We start from the raw sequence: 9535 nt of genomic DNA, 5'->3' as shown, positions 1-9535 counted from the left end.
AAAAGTTTATGTACCATCTCAAGTGTGTTGCTTTAAAAACCAATAACAACTGTGTGTGACTATGGTTTGGAGTAATTTACTCAAGGTGTGATGCTTAGCATCAAAAGTATCATAGATAATATAGGATGTCTGTTTTAGAGTTGCTTGTGTCCACTACTTGTATTTTTTGATGCAGAAAAAGTCATGCACAGGTGTAAGAAACACAAAATAATTTTTGTGGCCATCTTGTCAGCCTGAAACCACAGTCAGCCTTTTATACATGCCCCTTATGCTGCTTTAAAAGCACCACCTTAGAAAAGTATTATGTCTACATATATTAGTGTTGTTTTTTTTTTCTTTTTTATAATATTCTTTATTTAAATGGAAGGGGAGTATCAGTAACACTGATGTGATAGTAACAATGATTTCAGAAAAGTCAAAGATTTGACAAAGTCTAGAACAACTCCAAAATGAGAAGAAAAATGTACCAGCTTACCCTGAGCAGGGATACAAAATTACAGTTTGGCACAATATTGTTTAACCTTGTGTAAAAAAAAGCAAAACACATATCTACTGCTCATGAACATGCATCCTGCATTAGTTTAACAGAATATTATCCCTTTCTTGAATCACAAATTGTACAATAAAAAATGAGAAAGAAAGAATAAGAAGAATAGGATAATGAACACTAGATAACTCTGCACTACCATGGCTGCAATAGAGTGCATCAGTACCCTCTAAATCAGTCCAAAACTGTAGTGGTATCTAGTTTGAAGTGTTTAGGGGTTAGAAGGCAATAAAGTACTTCCTCTTTATATCCTTAGATATCTCCAAGGATGTAGGTGTTTTATAGAGGTACTTGCTCACAGCAAATAACGGATAATCACCAGGACCGGATGGATTACACCCATGTGTTCTCAAAGAGCTGATCTGTTTTTTCAAGGCCATTGTTTCTAATTTTGAGAGACTCTTTCTGGCTTGGTACCAATGGATTGGTGTAAGGCTAAGGTGGTATCTATCCTTTAAAAGGGAGCAAAATAATTATCAACTAACTACAAACTGGTAAATTTAATTTCTATAGTTAGAAATATACTAAAGGGTTTATTAACCACATAGAAACATTTTTGCTACAAAATAATATTATAAATGATAGCCAGCATAGATTTAAGAATGACTGAAGTTGTAAAAAATGTACTCTCTTTTTATGAGAAAGTAAACAGTTAGACAGTGGAGTAGCAGTTCATATAGTTTAGTTGGATTTTGCTAAATCATTTATATTTGCAGATGACACCAAACTATGTAATGGAATGAGGCCTATACAGCATGTCAAGTAGACCTGGATACACTGTTTAATTGGACCTATGTTTTAGGATTGTACAAAAGAAGCTTTGGTTATTGCTCACCATCCTATATAGCTTGCAATTAAGATTCCTTCTTTCAGACCCTGAAGTGCAAGTTATTCTGGTCACAATGCCTAGTCTTAATAATTTACCAAATACTTTCTCTAAGTACCAGTGCTTAGAAATAAAACATCTGTGGAAAGTCACTACTAAACGTAAAAAGCAGTGCAATTTTGTCTCTCTGTCACCCTACAGATTTTACTATGTTTTATTTTAGAAATGAGCAAAACAATATGTGTGAGTCTGACTTTGCAATTGCCGAGCACACATTTTTAATCATTGACCTACGCAACTGATATTTTGCCCTCTACATCAATCCTAGCTTTATCCTGGAAGAAGCTTTCCAGCTACATGCAGAAGACAGTCAGGGCTCAAGCACATAATTACCCCACCAGTATAAAATCCTCAGCATGCAAACTTCTATTTTATGCGTTGTGAATTAGAGGAAATGAAAGGATAGGGCAATAGATGGTAATATGAAGAAAATTAGAGACTTTATAAACACAAATGTAGGGGAGAAGGAAAAAGACTGCTGCTTTATGTGTTTATTGTCTTTTCAATTTAAAAACATGTAGTTTCCTTGGCATCATTAACCACATTACCTGTGACATATTTGGCTGCACAACTCCGATTCATGCAGTTTTAAACCTAGGGAAAAAAACTATTGACTAGGTGTCTAAAAAGGCACATTTTACCTGGCAGTAAGTATCTATCTTTAGGAAGCTGAAAACATGTTTTCAAATATAAAGGCAGTTTGTGAAATAAAAACAATAGAAAATACTTTTTAATGTTTTAAAAAAAAAAAAATTCATTTCCTTACAGCAGTGTTTTGCAGTAAATAAACACACGTGGTAGGCACCAAGTGCATACATAGTTTCAACAGGTCTAATCTGGTTTAAGTTTCAGTCTTACTTGAAATGACAGGAGGCAGCAATTTTCTGTTTATAGGTTAAACAAGAAAAATGCTGGTGACCTGTGTATTATTTAGTTGTGCTTGCCAAAACATAACACTGAATGAAATGCAAAATTTCCACTGTTCACTCCCTTAGCTGAGCTCGCTATTTTTTTAGTTTCTGTATGTTTCCATATACCAATGTTATCTAATCAAAATCCTTCTCATAACAGACAAAAAATATATTTCCACCTGCTTTTTATTACCAGTCTGGCTGGCATGCAGGACAAAAACTATGGCAGAATGAATTTAAGGGCAATTTTTTTCATCCAGATTAGACCAATATATCTGATAATAACTCCATGATATGTATACTTTTTGAAACCCCACCCTAGTTTCTAGTCTCTTGTGGACTTTTTTGGGACATTTTTTAAAGGTGTCAACATTGCTATCTTATATTTTTGCTGTCTGGGTGATCATACACATCTCATGGTTTTACCCATTTGTGGGATAATAGTATCTAGCCTGTGGGAGAGACAATTTATTTTCTTTTCAATAAATATTTGAGTATATCTACCTGTGTTCTCATTTATCATGGTATACAGTACTTAATTATCTAGTAGGCATTACCTAATACCTAGTACCTAGTTGTTACTTTGGGCATTTCATTTTTATTTTTGTATTACGCAATACGTTTTAAACGTCGGGAAAGTTGATGTGAGAATCACAAATACAGTTTGCCATTTCCAAGGATTCTCTTGGAAATTTTGTATGATACTTCTAGCTACTTCTCTCCCGCAATGGTGACTGTATGATCATAATTAAATCAAACAGACCTTTTAGAAGTTACATTCATGGTGAAGCCATGCTATATTGTAAGACACATTAAATTCCAAGGAAGTAAGCTGCCTTTTTTATCACAACAGTATATAAAAATAATAGTTTGTAGCTAAGGCCCACAAGTTCCCACAATTTCAAATTATACTTTTATTATTGTAACTGTTTTATATGTTAATTAAACTCCTTTCATTCAATTTAGCAATGCTTTATCTGAATTAGCTAGTAAAGTGTTATAAAAAATTTAGCTAGTACATAGCAAGTGATTTCTTTTTAATCAGGAAACTGTTACAATTATAATAAAATAAATGCTACAGAAAAAAGAAACACTACATCCTTATAATGTAGTTATATTGCACCATCTAGTGGTAAAAACATGTAAGGACATAAATATTATACATAAACTAAATAATAATTACACCTATGTTAAATGTTATTTGCCTAAATATTTGGAAACTATTGCTAGTTTTAAAATATCTATAACATTAAATTTTGAAAAAATTACTTTAGATAACTGCAGCCAGTTTTTCAGTGATATTATCAAGGCTGTCCAGTTCATGTTTCCAGTAAGATTGCTCAAGTTGAAGTATATTGTCTCTTGATAGTTACATTATTAAACTTGAGAGTTACATTGAGATCTAAAAAAATTCTTTCATGGTATGTTCAAATGTGTCATTAGACAATTTTTCTAAACGGGTAATACTTAAAAAACGTGTATTGATTGAATTATTTTCAAAATTTTAAAAATGTCTTTCCTTCATATTATAGGTGGGACATACCTAATCTCCTTTTGCAATCTTCCAAAGGTATTTCCAACAGAACTGCATCTATCTAAATGGTCAAATGCATATTTGTAGATCAATTACTTCTACATCAGGTGGTCTCTTCACAGATAGGGAAGTGTGTAACTGTAACAAACGAAAATGAATGTATCTCTTCCTTGTAAAAACATGTAATATTTTTTTTATGTATATAATTAAAATATTTCACTACCCACAAACTTCGGTTGTTACATTGCTTATAAAAAATCAGAAGAATTTTAGTAATATTCACCATTAGACCTTGTTTGACATAACTTGACATAACTTGTTTTCAAGGCCACATCCCCCTTGTTGGAGGCTTTGATGGATGGGACGCGACATAACTAAATTCGGATTTCATGAATAAAGCAAAAGTTTGTTTTTTTTAATAAACAATTTCTGCAGAGGAAAATGCCAAATAACTAGAAAAAGAAAAATAGCTCAAGATCTAGCCTAGAAAGCTTGTTAAGCCCTTAAAAAACATTTTTTTTTTTTTTTTGCAAAACAAGGAAAAAGAGGAAATATGCCAAATAGGGATATGCCTATTATATCATATCAGTTACAATTTTCTACATGAAATGTAGCAAATAGTAGTGATATGCCTGTGATTGTTTGCAAAAGAAAGTCCCTGCCCTCCACCAGCATTTTGAGCATACTACCACACTGTCGGCAGCAAGGTGCATGTGATCACAGATACATGGACCAGTAAGCAATTCAGGGGTTTTACATATCACTTAGGTACACTGGCTGAATCTATTGGTGACCAGAGTGATGAAGGGCTAAAGCAGGTGGTATTGCCATGGGTCTTATCCCAGCCCAGGTCACATGCACCCCTCCTCCTCACAAGCCTCATCCTCCGAATCTTTGAAAGTAGCAACATCCCGTAAATGCCAGAACTGCTGTCAGCTTTTTTATGCTATACAAGGTTGTAATAACACCAATACCCTGCTGTCAGCACTTTGTCTTTGCAAAACCACACATGTACCTGAATCAACCTGAATATGCAGTGCATCATCAATAGGGACCCTGGGTTTCAGTAGGTCCAGCAGCAGGGCAGAAGTGTTACGGGTCACTTTAAGTGGTCATACTTTGTCAAAGGTTGCCTGGCAGAAATTAGGCACCAAAACAATCTGCCTGAAAAATGCTTAATAAATGTTTGTCCAATATAAAGGACTCAAGGGCCATGCTTGTATATATGAGTTGAGTGGAAGTCCGCATCTAAATCAAGTAAATTTGTTAACACTTTTTAATTCAGAAACACAAGGCAACAGCCATGATTATTGTAATAAAACTAGGAAAAGACATGCATATGATAAAGAAAAAACAATACCTCTGTCCATGGTGAGATGATCTAAAGCAGTGGTGCCCAACCTTTTTTTCATCTCAAGGGCCACAATGCAAATTAAATTAAATTTAAAGGTTTCTAGTTATGGTAATGTACATGCACCAAATAAAAAAAAAACAATTTCTGCACTCACTATTTGATGCTCATTTTATTAATGCAACTTTTTTAATGAAAGATACAAAACTATTTTTAAGATTCTTCTTCTAATTTTTATTATTATTATTATAATAATAATATTATAAAAGATAAAGGAAAGCACACATGTGAAGAGTCCCAATGATACATTATCAGTAGGTCTGATTACTAGCTCCGAGTGAGGCCCATTTAAGCTAAAATTCTGAACAGATACCAAGTGTGGCCCAAAAAAGATATATTGTTCTTGTTGCAATAAATCAAGATCGTAGAATCAAGATGACATTGCATTTAAATTTACTACAACTAATGGAGACATAATTCTTACTATTATCTCAACCATCTCTGCCAAGGCTGGATGATAACAGCCACCATCACAAACACAAATTCCAAGAATATCCAGAACAGAAACTGGCAGTACCAGCATCCTCTCAAACCACTCTACTAAGGGCATATAATCAACCCAAATTAATAGTAAAATCAATAGAATCGATATAATTTATTTTCTTCTTTTCATATAACTGCCCCCCTCCAGTAAGCTAAATCTTCAGAGACCTCTTCTGTCACATGTACTGCACCTGCAAAAGTGTATGGAAAGAGATGTTAAGCACAGAGCAGAGGTAGAAATAATAACCCTTATTTTATTGTCATCCGTGTGGGGAGTTATACACCCCATGGTAGAGTCTGAGAGTCATTTCCCTGTACATCGCCGAAGGAAGGACTGACAATGCCCTAGAGAATGCAACAAGGATATCATCAGCTGATTTATTTGGGAAATGATCAGACCATTTATCCAGACTCGTTTTTCTGGTGGAGTAATCTAAAACTAATCTAATCGTCTTGATTGTATGACTGTAATTGCATAAAAACTTAGACTGATGACCTCAAAAAGGGAAATTCAGCCACCACCTCTTCAAACCAGGGGGCTTGTTTCCCACTCCCATCCACCAATGAGTTTACCATTGGAGTGTGAAAAGTAGGCCTACGTCTGCAACAAGGAGAAATGGGATAAATGTGGGAGATCCAAATTGCCCCAAAATGGTAAAAAAAAGAGAGGAGTGACTATTCAGAAGATGTTTTCCCCAAATCCTTTGCCACACTGCCCAGCATGAAAACAATAGCAAGTTTGTCGTGACTTCCTCAGGAAGTAATTCCCTATGAATGTATAAAATATTTTAGACTAATATTTAGTATAAATTGTTGGTCCAAGGTAGAGTCAGTGTAAATACAAGTATTATGTAACCAATCTTTAATGTATCGTAGGATGGAAGCAGCATTATATAACTTAATGTCGGGAAAATTTACTCCTCCATTTCTGGTCAGTTGTTGAAACACACAGAGACTCAGTCTAGCACATTTACCTCCCCAAAAATTTGAGGTCTGTCTTTTTAATTACTAAGGGTAAAGATTGAAGGATATATAGAAGTTTGGGGAAAAAAAATAATTTTTATCAAACTAATCCTCCCTAGATAGGAAAGCATCAGTTTTGACCAGTTGCGCAGTTGTTCAGTAAGAGCTAATCGGTTCAATATTCTGAGAGTATATATTGTTGGGATTTTTAGTAATTTGTACTCCTAGGTACTGTATTTTCTCTTTACCCCATACAGGCCTCACAACTTTTGTCAAATATAAAGCTTTAAATTTATCAAGATTAATCTTAGCAATTAACCTCCCTAGCAGGTTCATTTCTTTCCAGTTTTATATGTCTAAAAGCGGTACATTGTTTTTCATGAAAATTTATTTTACAGTATAGTATAATAGTATGAGTATAATAAAGTTTGAAACACAAAATCATTTAAAACAATAAATTCAATAAATTAAAAAATCTATATATTTAAAATAAAATAAATAAATAATTTTCTTAAATTAAAAAAAAAATACACATTATACTCATACTATTATATATACTGTAAAATAAATGTTCTTGAAAACAACGTACTGCTTTTACACATAAAAATCCAATGTATTGCATTCAATACAGTTATTTTGTATTGAATGCAATACAAATGGATTTTGAATTTCCCGCCCTGCCCGGCCGGGACGTACATACGCACCAACGTCCATGGGAACTCCCTGGTGACTCATCGGATGCAGAAGCAGGAAGAAGAAAGCAGAAAGAAGACGGAAATCGTGGCGCTGGATGACGTGGTACCCCGGCAGATCAGGTAAGCGCCCTATTTACTAACCTTCCATACGTGTTCCAACCCTGAGTGTGACTCTAGGTTAACACTTTTAGGAACGTTTTTCTACCCCGAGTCACACTTAGGGTTACCGCTAGGGAGGTTAAATTCAAGATAGGTGTCAGGCTGTGTCTCGGGTTAGATATGTGAACAGCAGATCATCTGCAAAAGCAGTGATAGAGTATGTGAACCCACTAAAATACCTTTAAATTCAGGCAAATCTTCCAAAAGTTCAAGAAGAATGTCCAAGGCCAAATTAAATAGAATTGAGGAGAGGGGGCAACCTTGTCTAATTCCTCTGGAGAGAATTATGGGTCTCCATAAGTCCCTATTAATATATAATTTAAAGGACAGATTGTGATATATATTGGATAAAGGAGGAAAAAAAGCTCTGTGAGATAATATCGCATTGAGCAAAAGCCATTCTTTTCTATCAAATGCTTTTTCTAAATCTAAACTTAACAGCATTGATTTGGAGTTATAACTTGGTAGCTACAACAGCAGCCCGAATCCCAGTTGTTGAATGCTTTTTACGTACACAACACAGCTGATGTTTAGATATAAAAATATATATATTATATAGTATAGTGGGTAAAAACAGCAGCCTGTTTGCCATCAATTTAGCCAAAATCTTATAGTAACAATTCAACAATGAAATTGGTCTATATGAAGGAAGGGAGTCAGGGTCTTTACCCGGGTTTGGAATAAAGGTTAGGCCAAGGTACCAATTGTGTGGAGAATTTTTGATTCAGTAACTGGGGCATTAGGCTGCTCCCTACACCCTTTAACACTTTTAGACCCTTTTAGGGACTGTTCAAAGCAGCCACATTATATGAAATCCAGAGTCACACTCGGGGTCACTTAAAACTTAAAAAAAAACACCTTGCTGGTCCCCGCAGGTCCTGGGGACACGTCCTCCGATCTCCAGCCGGCGACTGCAGAGACGATCTTCGAGTTTACCCGGTGACGTCGGTGCATGCTTTGGTGCGGGCGGGAGGATCTGCAGGAAATTCAAATCATTTTGTATTGTATTCAATACAAAATAGCTGTATTGAGTCCAATACAAAGAAATCTTCATATAATATATATACAGTATAATTGTAATATATATATAATATACATAATACTGTACAGTTATATTACGTTTCACTATTTTTTTTAACAGATTTGTGTTTTTTTATTTAACCCCCCTAGCTGTAATCCCGAGTGAGACTTGGATTGGATTTTAACTGCAAACAGCGGTAATCACCGAGTCACACTCGGGGTAGCTTTAACCTAAAATAAACCCCACTTACCTTGCTCCGTTGTCGCCCCCCGTCATTCTGCTGGAACCGGCAGGTCCTGGGGACACGTCCATCTTCTTTGATCTCCAGCCGCGCAATGCAGAGACGATCTCCGGGGTTTCCCGATGACGTCGGTGCATGCGTCAGTGCGGGCGGATCAGTGGAAAATTTTAAACATTTTGTATTGGATTCAAAATAAAATAGCTGTATTGAGTCTAATACAAATACATTTTTATAAAATATACATATAATTATATTATATATGCTACTGTACACTTACATTACATGTTTAACAATTTTTTTTATTTATTTTTTTAAACAGATTGTTGTGTTTTTTTATTTAAAGTTTAATAATAAATGTATTAAATATTGGACATATTTCAGTAAATATGCCTAGGAATTATAGCCTACAATGTAAATTTCAATGCAAAAAAAATATGTAAAGCTTTTTGCATGGAAATTTGGATGGAATTAGAACACTAGGGAGGTTAAAGCTTAATATTAATTCATTAAATGTTTTAAATATTGAACATGTTTTGGTGAGTTATGCCTAAAAATTATACAATGTAAAGTATAGCCTACAATGTAAATTAAATTTCCATGCAAAAAAAAAAAAAAATGTAATACTTTTTGCATGAAAATACAGATAGAATTAGAACGCTAGGGGGTTAAAAAAGATTGATCTTT

This window comes from Pyxicephalus adspersus, chromosome 2 (assembly GCF_032062135.1).
Source record: "Pyxicephalus adspersus chromosome 2, UCB_Pads_2.0, whole genome shotgun sequence".
Lineage (NCBI taxonomy): Eukaryota > Metazoa > Chordata > Amphibia > Anura > Pyxicephalidae > Pyxicephalus > Pyxicephalus adspersus.
The sequence above is the reverse complement of the archived record's forward strand: the minus strand, read 5'-3'. Positions refer to the sequence as shown.